Raw genomic sequence first — 13,984 nt, forward strand, 5'->3', positions numbered from 1 at the left:
TAAGCAAATAATTCACTAATAATCAAGAGAAATTTTCATCATTAATATCGATATCCATATGGTCAATGGACAATTTTCTTCTTAGCACACACTTTTGTAAATGGTTTCATGTTCAACTCCAACCATGACATTCTACCCAATTTTGTTTGAAAAATGAAAGAAAAAGTATCCACCATATTACATAACTATATATATTAAAAATAAATTGGCAATTAACATTTGTAAAGTAATATTTTACACCCTTACATGAACTTTCTAATATATATCCTGTAAGACTTTGCAATTTATAAATTACCTGAAGTAAGCATACGATATAATATAATCTCTAATACAAATCTGAGGATTGCTGACAACGTTTAGGATCAGGGAATAAAAGAAAATAAAGGTCAATTGCATGCTAGTGATTCTATATGAGGATTGCAATACTTTTTAACATTCAGGCTCTGTAGGACAATTCTCTGAACCATTTGCTTCAACTTCTGCACTTGCTTGGTGGTTTCACACCTTTTGGCCAGCAAAAATAAGAAACAAATATCAGAAGCGTTAGGAAAAAAAAAAAAAAAGCAAGAAAGGAAAAAACTAGCTAGAATTTTCTTTTCATGCGTATGGGTGTATGTGTGTTTGTCTTAGCCGCAGTAGTCGACAGGCATCACAATCTAGTACGACCACCAGATCTTACCAGCAAAGCTAGCCAGTACCTTCGTCATTATCCTAACCAGTGCTGCACCCGTGCAATGCACAAAAATTTGAATAAAAAAATTATAAATGATAATAAAAAATAATATTTTTATTAAATTACATAAAATAAAGATTAAATATAATTAAAAATGAGGAAACTAATAACAAATAATAAACTTAAATTCATATAAAAAAGAAAAAAAAAGGTGAAAGATGAAAAAAAAGATCCAAATGTCCAATGTTAGAAAATATCAATATGTTCCTATATTTCAGAAAGCACTCTTATTATTTTAAGTCTCCAATAACAAAGGTAAATAGGTATTTTTAGGTTCAGTATCTATCGTTTAATTCTCAATGAGCAACTGAGCAAAAAAGAAAGATCCAATGAGGAAAGAAAACAGTGTTTATGCCAGATAACTATTGTAAAGCAAAAATTGGAAGTGAAAACTTTAAATTGGAATGCATAATTCATTCTTCTCTTTTGATATAATTTAAAGTGTAAAATACTAATACGAATGATATCGTAATTTCATAAAATTAATATCGATAACTCAAAATTTCAAATTAACATATCCAAACATCCCATCAACTTTAAACAAAAACAAAAGAAGGCAGGTTCCTTCAACAGAAAATATCATCATTTTATATTTTTCAAAAAAAATAAAGACATTCTAATAACAAAATCTTTCATATTGCACTTCAATTCTTTTCTTGCTCAATAAACTTTTTCTATTTGATACAATTAGAGAATAATTCAGCAACTAAATTTTTATTAAATACTTTATCATTGTGCCTTTTGTAGGAGTAAGTTCCTTAAGAGGGATCACATCACTCTCATTTTCATCCTATTCAAAAAAATAGATCTAAAATAATTTTAAAATTTTACATACTAATTAATCATCTCATCATATACAGAAAAGATCTCAGATATAATAATAATAAATCAATTTCATTTCTAATTCCATAAAATAAGTATTATCAAACCTTATCAAGACTATTTTCATTTTCGAAACCATCATCTAAACTCTAAGACTATTTCTGTTCGACAAAATCCTATTGTACCAAGAAAATAAATGAATATAGAAATCAATAATAATACGATGATTAAATAGATAAGCATGTAGAAATTATAAATATATAAGAAGAGAAAAATAATATTGTATTGAGAAAGAATAAAAAGTAGCACTAAAGTACTTAATAAATTCTTTATCTGAACAGACCTTCATAATAGAATATTTATTGAACTCTCCAGTTAAGCTTTCTTGCTCGATTTGAAATTTGAATAGATATTGTTTCCTAATTAAGGTAAAAATTTTATCAGGACAAACACTGACATCTTTCCCATTCTGCCAAATATAATTTTTTAATAGTGCTAATTGAATGCAATGAATTATAAAAGAATCGTGACTTGTCAGAGGATAGAAGAATCGTGCGGTATCCGTCGCAGGGAGTGGAGCAGGATCGTGGCCATTATTACGGCCTGCCAGGGAGTGATGGAGCCGCGTGGAATCCATCGCAGGAGGTGGAGCAGGGTCGTGGGGTGATGGAGCCGCGTGGAATCTACCGCAGGGAATGGAGCAGAATCGCAGCCGTTACTGCAGCGCCCCAGGGGGCGAAGGTCTGCCGGTTGAAGTCCGACTGGAGTGTCTGGCTTCTTAGGGGTCTGGGCGGAGTGTCGGATGGAGTCTTCCTTCAGTCACAGCCGGGGGTGGAGTCCGGCTCCTGTAGGGGTCTGGACGGAGCTCACCGGCAGTTGAAATCAAGGACGAGGTCCGGCTCTCGTAGGAGCCCGGGCGGAGTCTTCCTGCAATTAAAGTCAGGTGCGAAGTCCGGCTCCCGTAGGAGTCCGAACGGAGCTTACCAGCAGTTGGAGTTGGTGATGGAGCCCGGCTCCTGTAGGAGTCTGAGCAGAGTCTTCCTGCAGTTGAAGTCGTGGACGGAGCCCGGCTCTCGTAGGAGTCCGGGCGGAGTCTTCCTGCAATTAAAGTCAGTGACGGAGCCCGGCTCCCGTAGGAGTCCGGGCGGAGTCTTCCCGCAGTTGGAGTTGGCGACGGAGCCCGGCTCCCGTAGGAGACCGACGGAGTCTTCCTGCAATTAAAGTCAGTGACGGAGCCCGGTTCCCGTAGGAGTCCGGACGGAGTCTTCCTGCAATTAAAGTCAATGATGGAGCCCGGCTCCCGTAGGAGCCCGGACGGAGCCCTTCTTGCGGTTGAAGTCGTGGACGAAGCCCGACTCCCGTAGGAGTCCGGGCGGAGTCTTTCTGCCGTTGGAGTCAGTGACGGAGCCCGACTCCCGTAGGAGTCCGGGCGGAGTCTTCCCGCAGTTGGAGTTGGTGATGGAGCCCGGCTCCCGTAGGAGTCCGGGCGGAGTCTTCCTGCAATTAAAGTCAGTGACGGAGCCCGACTCCTGTAGGAGTCCGGGCGAAATCTTCCCGCAGTTGGAGTTGGTGACGGAGTCCGGCTCCCGTAGGAGTCCAGGCGGAGTCTTTCTTGCGGTTGAAGCCGTGGACGGAGCCCGGCTCCCGTAGGAGTCCGGGCGGAGTCTTCCCGCAGTTGGAGTCAGTGACGGAGCCCGGCTCCCGTAGGAGTCCGGGCGGAGTCTTCCCGCAGTTGGAGTCAGTGACGGAGCCCGGCTCCCATAGGAGTCCGGGCGGAGTCTTCCTGCAATTAAAGTCAGTGATGGAGCCCGGCTCCCGTAGGAGTCCGGGCGGAATCTTCCCGCAGTTGGGGTTGGTGATGGAGCCCGGCTCCCGTAGGAGTCCGAGCGGAGTCTTTCTTGCGGTTGAAGCCGTGGACGGAGCCCGGCTCCCGTAGGAGTCCGGGCGGAGTCTTTCTGCCGTTGGAGTCAGTGACGGAGCCCGGCTCCCGTAGGAGTTCGGGCGGAGTCTTCCCGCAGTTGGAGTTGGTGACGGAGCCCGGCTCCCGTAGAAGTCCGGACGGAGTCTTCCTGCAATTAAAGTCAGTGACGGAGCCCGGCTCCCGTAGGAGTCCGGGCGGAATCTTCCCGCAGTTGGAGTTGGTGATGGAGCCCGGCTCCCGTAGGAGTCCGGGCAGAGTCTTCCTGCAATTAAAGTCAATGACGGAGCCCGGCTCCCGTAGGAGCCCGGGCGGAGCCCTTCTTGCGGTTGAAGCCATGGACAGAGCCCGGCTCCCGTAGGAGTCCGAGTGGAGTCTTCCCGCAGTTGGAGTTGGTGACCGAGCTCGGCTCCCGTAGGAGTCCGGGCGGAGTCTTCCTGCAATTAAAGTCAGTGACGGAGCCCGGCTCCCGTAGGAGTCCGGGCAGAATCTTCCCGCAGTTGGAGTTGGTGACGGAGCCCGGCTCCCTTAGGAGTCCGGGCGGAGTCTTCCTGCAATTAAAGTCAGTGACGGAGCCCGGCTCCCGTAGGAGTCCGGGAGGAATCTTCCCGCAGTTGGAGTTGGTGACGGAGCCCGGCTCCCGTAGGAGTCCGGGCGGAGTCTTCCTGCAATTAAAGTCAATGACGGAGCCCGGCTCCCGTAGGAGCCCGGGCGGAGCCCTTCTTGCGGTTGAAGCCGTGGACAGAGCCCAGCTCCCGTAGGAGTCCGAGCGGAGTCTTTCTACCGTTGGAGTCAGTGACGGAGCCCGGCTCCCGTAGGAGTCCGGGCGGAGTCTTCCCGCAGTTGGAGTTGGTGATGGAGCCCGGCTCCCGTAGGAGTTAGGGCGGAGTCTTCCTGCAATTAAAGTCAGTGACGGAGCCCGGCTCCCATAGGAGTCCGGGCGGAATCTTCCCGCAGTTGGGGTTGGTGACGGAGTCCGGCTCCCGTAGGAGTCCGAGCGGAGTCTTTCTTGCGGTTGAAGCCGTGGACGGAGCCCGGCTCCTGTAGGAGTCCGGGCGGAGTCTTTCTGCCGTTGGAGTCAGTGACGGAGCTCGGCTCCCGTAGGAGTCCGGGCGGAGTCTTCCCGCTGTTGGAGTTGGTGACGGAGCCCGACTCCCGTAGGAGTCCGGGCGGAGTCTTCCTGCAATTAAAGTCAGTGATGGAGCCCGGCTCCCGTAGGAGTCCGGGCGGAATCTTTCCGCAGTTGGAGTTGGTGACGGAGCCTGGCTCCCGTAGGAGTCCGGGCGAAATCTTTCTGCCGTTGGAGTCAGTGACAGAGCCCGGCTCCCGTAGGAGTCCGGGCGGAGTCTTCCCGCAGTTGGAGTTGGTGATGGAGCCCGGCTCCCGTAGGAGTCCGGGCGGAGTCTTCCTGCAATTAAAGTCAGTGACGGAGCCCGGCTCCCGTAAGAGTCCCGACGGAATCTTCCCGCAGTTGGGGTTGGTGACGGTGCCCGGCTCCCGTAGGAGTCCGGGCAGAGTCTTTCTTATGGTTGAAGCCGTGGATGGAGCCCGGCTCCCGTAGGAGTCCGGGCGGAATCTTTCTGCCGTTGGAGTCAGTGACGGAGCCCGGCTCCCGTAGGAGTCCGGGCGGAGTCTTCCCGCAGTTGGAGTTGGTGACGGAGCCCGGCTCCCATAGGAGTCCGGGCGGAGTCTTTCTTGCGGTTGAAGCCGTGGACGGAGTCCGGCTCCCGTAGGAGTCCGGGCGGAGTCTTCCCGCAGTTGGAGTTGGTGACGGAGCCCGGCTCCCATAGGAGTCCGGGCGGAGTCTTTTCGTTAAGAACTTTGGCTGAGGGTATTTTATACCCAACACCAGTCCCCCTACTTTCGAGTTTGAATTTCGAATGAAGAAAGTACAGAGAGATTGGCATAGCCGAAGTTGTCCCTTCGAATCCTACGCACGACCGCCTCCAGATATTTTGGCATTAAATGTATGCGTGCTGGAGTCTTTTCGAATCGGGGCGATACGAAGGGACCCTTCGAAATTTCCGCTGGTACACTGGCCAAGGTACGGTGCAATAATGGCCCTGCCAACCGTCAACCACTTTTAGCCACCTGCCGTGGCGAGTGGGACACGTGTCGAGCGCGGACCGGCCTGGGGGGATTCACGATCATTGTGGCACCGGATCCCAGGGTCTATTTAAACCCATCCTTCCACCTTTAGGGGCCCTATTCCGCTTCAGAGTTCTATCAGTATCTGCCCTTTCTTTGAGAGCCCTATTTCTCTTGGCGTCTTCTCGGGCCATAGGCGCCCTTCGAGTCGTCCCTGTCCTCGCCCCTCTGCATCCCTCAAAGCGATCTAGGTTAGTCCCAGAACCTTCGTCTTTCTTCCCGCCACTTAGGGGTCTTTTCTTTGCCTTTTTTTTTGTTGTTGTATTCCTCTGAGTTAGTCTCCTGTGACCTCTCGTCCTTTATCCTGTCTGCATTCTTCGGGATCTTTAAAGTTGTCATTCGAAGTTATTCGAAATGTCTTCCGGCTCTTCCGCTCCCAGCGGTTCCAGGAGTTCTTCCGCCTCAACCCCCAGGTCCCTCGTTCTGTAGATGAACCCGCATCCGGGGCTGGACTTTGCCCGATTTTTGCATCGGGCGTCATCCCATGCTCTCTGACTCCGGATGAACTCTTTCTGATAAGGGTTCAGTATGGAGTTCCTCCGGAGTACAACCTGGAGCTGCCTAGCCCCTCCGACCGGGCTAGCACTCCCCCACCCGATCATATTTGCCTGTATCAGGAGACGTTCCGTGCCGGACTCTGGCTTCCACTTCTGTCCTTTGTTGTCGCCCTCTTTCGCTTCTTAGACATCTGTTTGGCTTCTGTTGCTCCGAATTCTTTTAGATTTTTGATAGGATTTCTCTCCCTTTGCCACGTAGTCGAGGTCCGACCATCCCTCTCCCTGTTTAGGCACTTCTATACTTTCAAGCGTCATCCTTCGGCGAAGGAATGGTGGTATTTCTTCCCTCAGTTCGGCAAGAAGGGATTGCTGAAAGGTGCCCCCTCTTCAATCCACAACTGGAAGAGAAAATACCTCTTCGTCCACTGTCCGACCCTGAGGCTGGGCCTGCCCCCTTGGGGCTCTTTGAGGGATTTTGTCCGCCGGGCCCCCAGCCTGGGGGAGGACGACCTCCAGGCTGCCCGGAAGCTTCTCGCCTATTCCGCTCCTTCCCTTTCCAACCTTCTGAGGGAGCAATTTTTGTTCAACATCGGCCTGTGCCCCTAGGATCCTGCGAGTACTTCATCTTTTCCTTTCTCTTCTTTTCTTCTGTCCTTCTTCTTTCTTTTTTTTTTCCTTCCTTTTTTCTTTTTTTTTGTGCCACTCCTTTTTCGTTCCATTATTGATTTTTGATCTCTCCCTCATTTCTCTCTTTTTTTTTTTTTTTTTAAGGAATGGACGTCGAAGCAGCATGGATGCTTGCCAGGGGCCTCAAGGCCCACAAAAGAAAAGGTACCGCGGCCTGCGGATCGATAAAGAGGGCCAGGGCGGAGGAGTCGAGCTTGGCCGTGCCCGTCCAGGCGGCTCCAGAGATCGACGTTCCCTCGGACGCCGAACCTACGGCCCCCAGGCTTCTTCGAGGAGTCCACCGACTGGGGCTCCCGTTTCGGGGGTCCGCTCCATGAATGTGCCCGTAGTCGAGAGGGAGAAAAGAAGGAAGTTGGTGGCCCGCAGGGTGAGTAGCCGTCGAGCCACCGCTGACGAGTCCCTCGGTTCCGAAGAGGAGTCAGAGAATCCCTTCAATGACAGGGACTTGATCAGGCGGTTGATCGACGGCTGCATCCTGCCCGAAGTCATCGAGAGGATCGACCACACCGATCCTGAGCAGCGGGTTTGGGACTCCCTAGAATCCTTCCTCGAGGTAAACAAATCTTCATTTAACCGGCTATTCGACCCTTGTTCTGATCTCTTTGTCGCCCTTGCAGATTGGGCACCAGCTCCTCACCAATATCGAGGCGACGAATCGGACGAGGAGGGACGCCGTCCAGGTGGAGGAGTATTGTCGGGCTGAGGTCGCTCGCCTCAAAGAGAAGGCAGCCGAAGTAGTCGCCCTCCAAGAGGCCCTGGAAAGAAAGAAACAAGCCCGGGAGGAGGAGAAGCAGACCTTGGAGGAGACGGTGAGAAAGGTGGAGGCCGAGGTCGCCAACTTGGCTGAGCAGATTTCAGTCCTGGTCTCGGAAGCCAGGGTTCTTACGGTGGAGGAATTCAAGACTTCCGCGGAGATGAGGGACCTGAATGTCCAATTCGGCCAGGAGGCGTTCATCAAGGGGTTCGAGCTCTGCCAGGAGAAGGTGGCCAGAAAATTTTTGGAGCTCGACCTCAGCTTCCTGGGTGAGGAGTCTGAAGACGAGGCCGGTCCCTCTCCCGCTACCACTGCTGCCGCAGCCTCCCTTCCAGGAACGCCGAGCTCTCCAACTCCTGTCCCTGAGGTCTGAGACCTCTGACCTTGTATTTTTATTTTACCATAATTTTTTTTTCCTTTTTATCTTCAAGAATCATCCGATCAATAAAGTTGAATTTCTTGTCGTGGATGGCTTCTCCCTCTTTCCTTTCTTCTCTCTGCTTTTCTTTCTGTGATGAGGCGTGTCTTGACGCTTTTGCCTTCCGATGGCAATGCCCTGCTGAAGCACTTCTCCTGCCCCTGGAGATTCCGCTGAAGTCGACGATCCAGCGGCTGAAGAAGGAAGTCCTTCATTTGACAAAAAAGTCAAAGAAGATGAAAGGCGAGCTTCGCAGATTGAGAGAGGATCATTCTGAAGCCACCGCGGAGGCCACCCGCTTTCGAAATCTCCACGTGAAGGGGATCATGGAGTATAGCCGGAGGAAGGTGGACTTCGCGAAGGAGCTTGAGGAATGCAAGAAGAGCGCCAGCGATCGAATTTGGGCTCAAGCCACCAAGATTAGCGTTCTCAGGGTGGAACTGTCGGCTGCGATGGAGAAGATCGATCAGCTGGGAGGAAGTTCGTCCCGGCTCTTGGCTCGGGCCGACGGCGACCGGGAGTGGTCGAAGAAGGTCTCCGACCTTCAGCAGCAGCTTCAGGACGCCGAGGTGAGCTACGATGTACATCGGGCCGGTTGGTGCAGGCAGGTAGAGGAATATAAAGGGAGACTCAGGGTGGCGACCGACGAAGTCGCACGTCTTCAGAGGCAGCTGGCGGACAGGGATCAGCTGACTTTTGCCCGAGATTCTAATGAACTCCAGTCCCTGAGAGGAACCGTCGAAGGGCTTTCTGTCACCCTTGGGGAAAAGACGGCTGAGCTGCAGCAATTGAAGATCTAGCTGGCATATGAGCAGCAGGCCATCACGGACGTGGAGGCAGAATCTGAGGTCTTGAGAAAGAGGCATCGAGAGGTGGAGACCGAGAGTCAGCGACTTCGTCGGGCGCTCCAGGACGCGCTGCTGAAAAGGAGAGAGCTAAAAGAAGAAATTGAGAATCTAAGGCAGTCCTGGATGAGGGGTGGAGCAGATAATTCTAGGTCGGAAGGAGCAGAGCTTCCCTAGGGCTCTTTTTGGCCTTCTGTCTTTTCATGTATACACTTTTCCTTTTGTTATTTTATCCCACTTTTGTCGTTTTGCTTTTCTTCCTTTGGCCTTCTGGGCTTTGTGGTGTATATTTCGCAAATAAAATAAAAAGAGATTTTGTGTTACCTCGTCCGCATATTGTATTAAATTATCATCCGTCGAACTTCTCTTGTCGTTCGACTTGTCCGACGTTGACGTCGTTGGGAGGTGCCCAGTCGTCGATACGCTGGTTTGCCTTCCTCGTCGTTCATGGCCGCAGGCTCGAGCTTGGTGGTCCGAACTCCGCATTACTTCGGAGACGTCTTTGTCTTCTTGACCTGTGTCGAGAGCCTTCTTAGAGGCCGGGGGTGTTTGGTAGGAACTTCCCGTCTTTGTTGGGACGAGGTTCCTTAGGTCTTTGGTGTGGTTTGTCCTTCATCTGTTTCCGACGTAGCTCGTCGCTCTTCCTCTTCAATTTCTCTCCTCTTTTCAGAGTGAGGGCCCTCCCCTCGCTTTTTGCAGGGTAGCGTAGGAGTGTGAAGGTGCCGCTGAGGGGCCTTTCCCCTTCATCCGATCTTGTCGGGCGGTCAGGTTTCGTCACCGTCAGGATGAGGTTCTCCTCCTGTTCCCAACGGGGCCGCGGGGGCACATAAGGGCCATTGCAAGGGTCTCTCCCCCCATCCGGTCTAAAAGAATCGGGCCTTCGACTTTGCTCATGTCAGGACGATGTTCTCCTCCTATTTCTGACATGACTGTGGGGGCACATTAGGGCATTGTAAGGCCTCTCCCCCCATCCGGTCTAAAAGAACCGGGCCTTTGACTTTGCTCATGTCAGGACGAGGTTCTCCTCCTATTCCTGACATGGCTGTGGGGGCACATTAGGGCGTTGTAAGGCCTCTCCCCCTATCCGGTCTAAAAGAATCGGGCTTTTGACTTTGCTCATGTTAGGATGAGATTCTCCTTCTGTTCCTGACATGGCTGTGGGGCACATTAGGGCGTTGTAAGGCCTCTCCCCCCATCCAGTCTAAAAGAATCGGGCCTTTGACTTTGCTCATGTCAGGATGAGATTCTCCTCCTGTTCCTGACATGGCTGTGGGGGCGCATTAGGACGTTGTAAGGCCTCTCCCCCCATCCGGTCTAAAAAAATTGGACCTTTGACTTTGCTCATGTCAGGATGAGGTTCTCCTCCTGTTCCTGACATGGCTGTAGGGGCGCATTAGGGCGTTGTAAGGCCTCTCCCCCCATCCGATCTCAAGATAATCGGACTTTCATTTTAGTCATGTTAGGATGAGGTTCTCCTCCCGTTCCTAACATAACTTTATTTTAATTGTTTGAAGGGGTTATACCCAGTCGTGATAAATCCATGCCAAATGGGAGGAGCATGCCAAATCGAAAGGAATTTAGATTCAAGGTGAAATCATAAGCGATACATTTACAGGTTTTTTGAGTTCCATGGTTGCGGAAGGTCTGCTCCTCCTTGATGCCCTCCGACGATGGAATCGATGGTCCCGATTGGAGGCCGATCTCCGGGCTGCTCCTCCCTCCTTGGCGGTTCAGGTTACGGCAGGGCCCTTGGCCGATCTTCTCTACCCTCAGACCGGCGTCGGATGAACCTGTCGAGTCGACCTCACCGGATGAGCTCCTCGATCTCATCTTGGAGCTGGATGCATTCCTCCGTATCGTGACCGTGGTCGCGGTGGTAGAGACAGAACTTGTTGGGGTTGCGCTTCCTGGGGTGTGTGCGCATCCTCTCTGGCCTAGGGAGCTGCTCTCTGACCTCCATCAGTACCTGGGTCTTCGAGGCATTGAGGGGGGCGTAGTTGCGGAACCTTCCTGGTGGAGAACCCTGCCGAACCCAATGATCCGGACTCCTCTGCCTGCATACCCGGGGCAGAGTATGGGCACGCTTGTGCCCAGGAGGGGATCGAGAATGCGGCCGAGCTTCTCTCGGCCTTTTTTCGACTGCGGGCTTACTCGAGTCTCCCGCCTGCCGCTCTCTCGCGGTCTCCTTATCCTTCATTTTGAAGGCTTCTTTCGCTCGGGCGTACCCTTCAGCCCGAGCCAACAAATCAGTAAAATTCCTGGGGTGCTTCTTCTCTAGGGAGAACAAAAGGTCATTCTTCTAAAGGCCGCCCTTCAGAGCGGCCATCGCGACTGATTGGTCCAAGTTCCGGACCTCTAGCGCCGCGACGTTGAAATGGTTGATGTAGGCCTGAATGGACTCTCCTTCCCTCTGCTTGATATTGATGAGGGACTCCGAACCCTTCCGGGGGCGCTGACTGCTGACAAAATGGGCCACAAATTGATGGCTCATCTGATTGAAGGAAAAGATGTACCCGGCTTCAGGGCTGAATACCAGTTTCTCGTCGCTCCCTTCAAGGTGGATGGGAAAGCATGGCATAGAATGACGTCGGGAGTGCCATTAAGCAGCATCATCGTCCGGAAGGCTTCCAGATGATCAACCGGGTCCGAAGTCCCGTCGTAGCTTTCGAACTGGGGAAGCTTGAAGTTTGGCGGGATCGGTTCCTGCATGATCATTTGAGAAAAGGGAGGGTCAGTGCAAATATCCTCACCATAAGCGGGGGGAGCATGACAGAGTTCTTCGATCCGCCGGTTCATCTCTTGGAGTCTCCGGTCTAGGAAATCCTCTCGACTTCGAGTCTCGAGGGTCCTCTGGCAGAATGGGGGCAGGGATCTTCCAGGAGTGGAGTCGTGATCCGATTGAGGGCTCTCCACCCTCGGGTTCATTTTCCCAGGAAAGACGGGGCGGCTGGCCCAAGTGGCCCGCCCCGCCGTCGGATTCTGGTGTTCCGGTGACACCCTTTCCAGGCGCACTGATGCCTGCAGCTGCTGCTGCTGCATAGCCTGCACAGCTTCAGTGAGGCCTCTAACCTGCTGCGCTAGCAGATCAAACTGCTCCGCGCCGACTGCCGTCGCCGGAGGAGGAGGAGGAGGTTGGGAAACAGGAGGTGAGGCCGGAGTCTGAGATCTGACCGCGGAGGCCGTGGACCGTCGCATGGATGCCTTGCGGGGAGGCATCGAGCAAGGACCAAGTGGAGAAAGGAGGAGGGGACACCGAAAGAAATGCCTGGGGTGGTCTCGTTGAGCGCTCCTTTAAGAACAAGGATACTGCGAAGACACAGGCCCTTCCTCTAGCGTCAATCTTGTTGGTGCAAAAATCCGCCTGCGCCGGAGAAGCTGGAGTCGAGGGAGTCACGGTCGCCGCTGGGACCTGCAAAAGAAGTCTAAACCGGAGGTGGGGTTGCTCCGGCAAGACCCTCCGATGCTCAAGTCAGTTCTCTGCCTCAACAAGAATGGAGTGCTCGAACGAAAATTTTAGCAGAGTTTTTAGGTAAAAATGAGAGCTTATAAAATAATGTATCTGGGGTTCCCCCTTTTATAGGCAGAGGGGGCAACAAATTGATGCTGATGCCTGTAACCGTCTGGCAGTGGGCCGTCCATAGTTAGAAAAAGTTTATTGTGGAGAGTAGTGGGGTGGACCCGTGGCTATTACCGGGGCGTGCCACGTGGAGTCTGCCTTGAGAAGCGGAGAGACGTCCGTTGTCGCGACTTGCCAGAGGATAGAAGAATCTCGCGGTATCCGTCGCAGGGAGTGGAGCAGGACCGTGGCCATTATTACGGCCTGCCAGGAGTGATGGAGCTGTGGGAATCTGTCGCAAAAGGTGGAACAGGGTCGTGGGTGATGGAGCTGCGTGGAATCTGCCGTAAGGAATGGAGCAGAATCGCGACCGTTACTGCAGCGCGCCAGGGGGCGAAGGTCTGCCGGCTGAAGTCCGGCTGGAGTGTTTGGCGGAGAGAGGTAGTTAGCCATCTGTCCTAGAGGAGCTCAAAATCCGGCTTTCGCAAGAGTTCGGATGGAGTCTTCCTTCAGTCACAGCCGAGGGTGGAGTCCGGCTCGTGTAGGGGTCTGGGCGGAGCTCACCGGCAGTTGAAATCGAGGACGAGGCCGGCTCCCGTAGGAGCCCGGGCAGAGTCTTCCTGCAATTAAAGTAAATTGCGAAGTCCGGCTCCCGTAGGAGTCCGGACGGAGCTTACCAGCAGTTGGAGTTGGTGACGGAGCCCGGCTCCCGTAGGAGTCGAGCGGAGTCTTCCTGCAGTTGAAGTCGTGGACAGAGCCCGCTCTCGTAGGAGTCCGGGCGGAGTCTTCCTGCAATTAAAGTCAGTGACGGAGCCCGGCTCCCGTTGGAGTCCGGGCGGAGTCTTCCCGCAGTTGGAGTTGGCGACGGAGCCCGGCTCCCGTAGGAGTCCGGACGGAGTCTTCCTGCAATTAAAGTCAGTGACGGAGCTCGGTTTTCGTAGGAGTCCGGGCGGAGTCTTCCTGCAATTAAAGTCAATGACGGAGCCCGGCTCCCGTAGGAGCCCGGGCGGAGCCCTTCTTGCGGTTGAAGCTGTGGATGGAGCCCGGCTCCCGTAGGAGTCTGGGCGGAGTCTTTCTGCCGTTGGAGTCAGTGACGGAGCACGGCTCCCATAGGATCCGGCGGAGTCTTCCCGCAGTTGGAGTTGGTGACGGAGCCTGGCTCCAGTAGGAGTTCGGGCGAAGTCTTCCTGCAATTAAAGTCAGTGACGGAGCCCGGCTCCCGTAGGAGTCCGGGCGGAATCTTCCCGCAGTTGAGTTGGTGACGGAGCCCGGCTCCCGTAGAAGTCTGGGCAGAGTCTTTCTTGCGGTTGAAGCCGTGGACAGAGCCCGACTCCCGTAGGAGTCCGGGCGAGTCTTCCCACAGTTGGAGTTGGGACAGAGCCCGACTCCCGTAGGAGTCTGGGCGGAGTCTTCCTGCAATTAAAGTCAGTGACGGAGCCGGCTCCCATAGGAGTCCGGGCAGAATCTTTCCTGCAGTTGGGTTGGTGACGGAGCTCGACTCCCGTAGGAGTCCGGCGGAGTCTTTCTTGCGGTTGAAGCCGTGGACGGAGCCCGGCTCCCGTAGGAGTCTGAGGAAGTGTTTCTGCCGTTGGAGTCAGTGACAGAG

General features: G+C 52.7%; 1 protein-coding gene and 1 long non-coding RNA gene across 2 annotated transcripts in view; both read right to left on the minus strand.

The window, feature by feature from the left end:
- The window catches only part of LOC105039213 (probable 2-oxoglutarate-dependent dioxygenase AOP1), a 92,707-nt gene that overhangs the window by 47,195 nt on the left and 31,528 nt on the right, over positions 1-13,984 (minus strand). The window lies entirely within an intron of this gene.
- Positions 225-13,984, minus strand: part of LOC140852158 (uncharacterized) — a 20,470-nt gene continuing 6,710 nt past the window's right edge. The window contains exon 3 of the long non-coding RNA XR_012135137.1: positions 225-504. This is a non-coding gene — a long non-coding RNA (uncharacterized lncRNA). The remainder of the gene's footprint in view (positions 505-13,984) is intronic.

Source organism: Elaeis guineensis, chromosome 1, assembly GCF_000442705.2.
Source record: "Elaeis guineensis isolate ETL-2024a chromosome 1, EG11, whole genome shotgun sequence".
Classification (NCBI taxonomy): Eukaryota; Viridiplantae; Streptophyta; class Magnoliopsida; order Arecales; family Arecaceae; genus Elaeis; species Elaeis guineensis.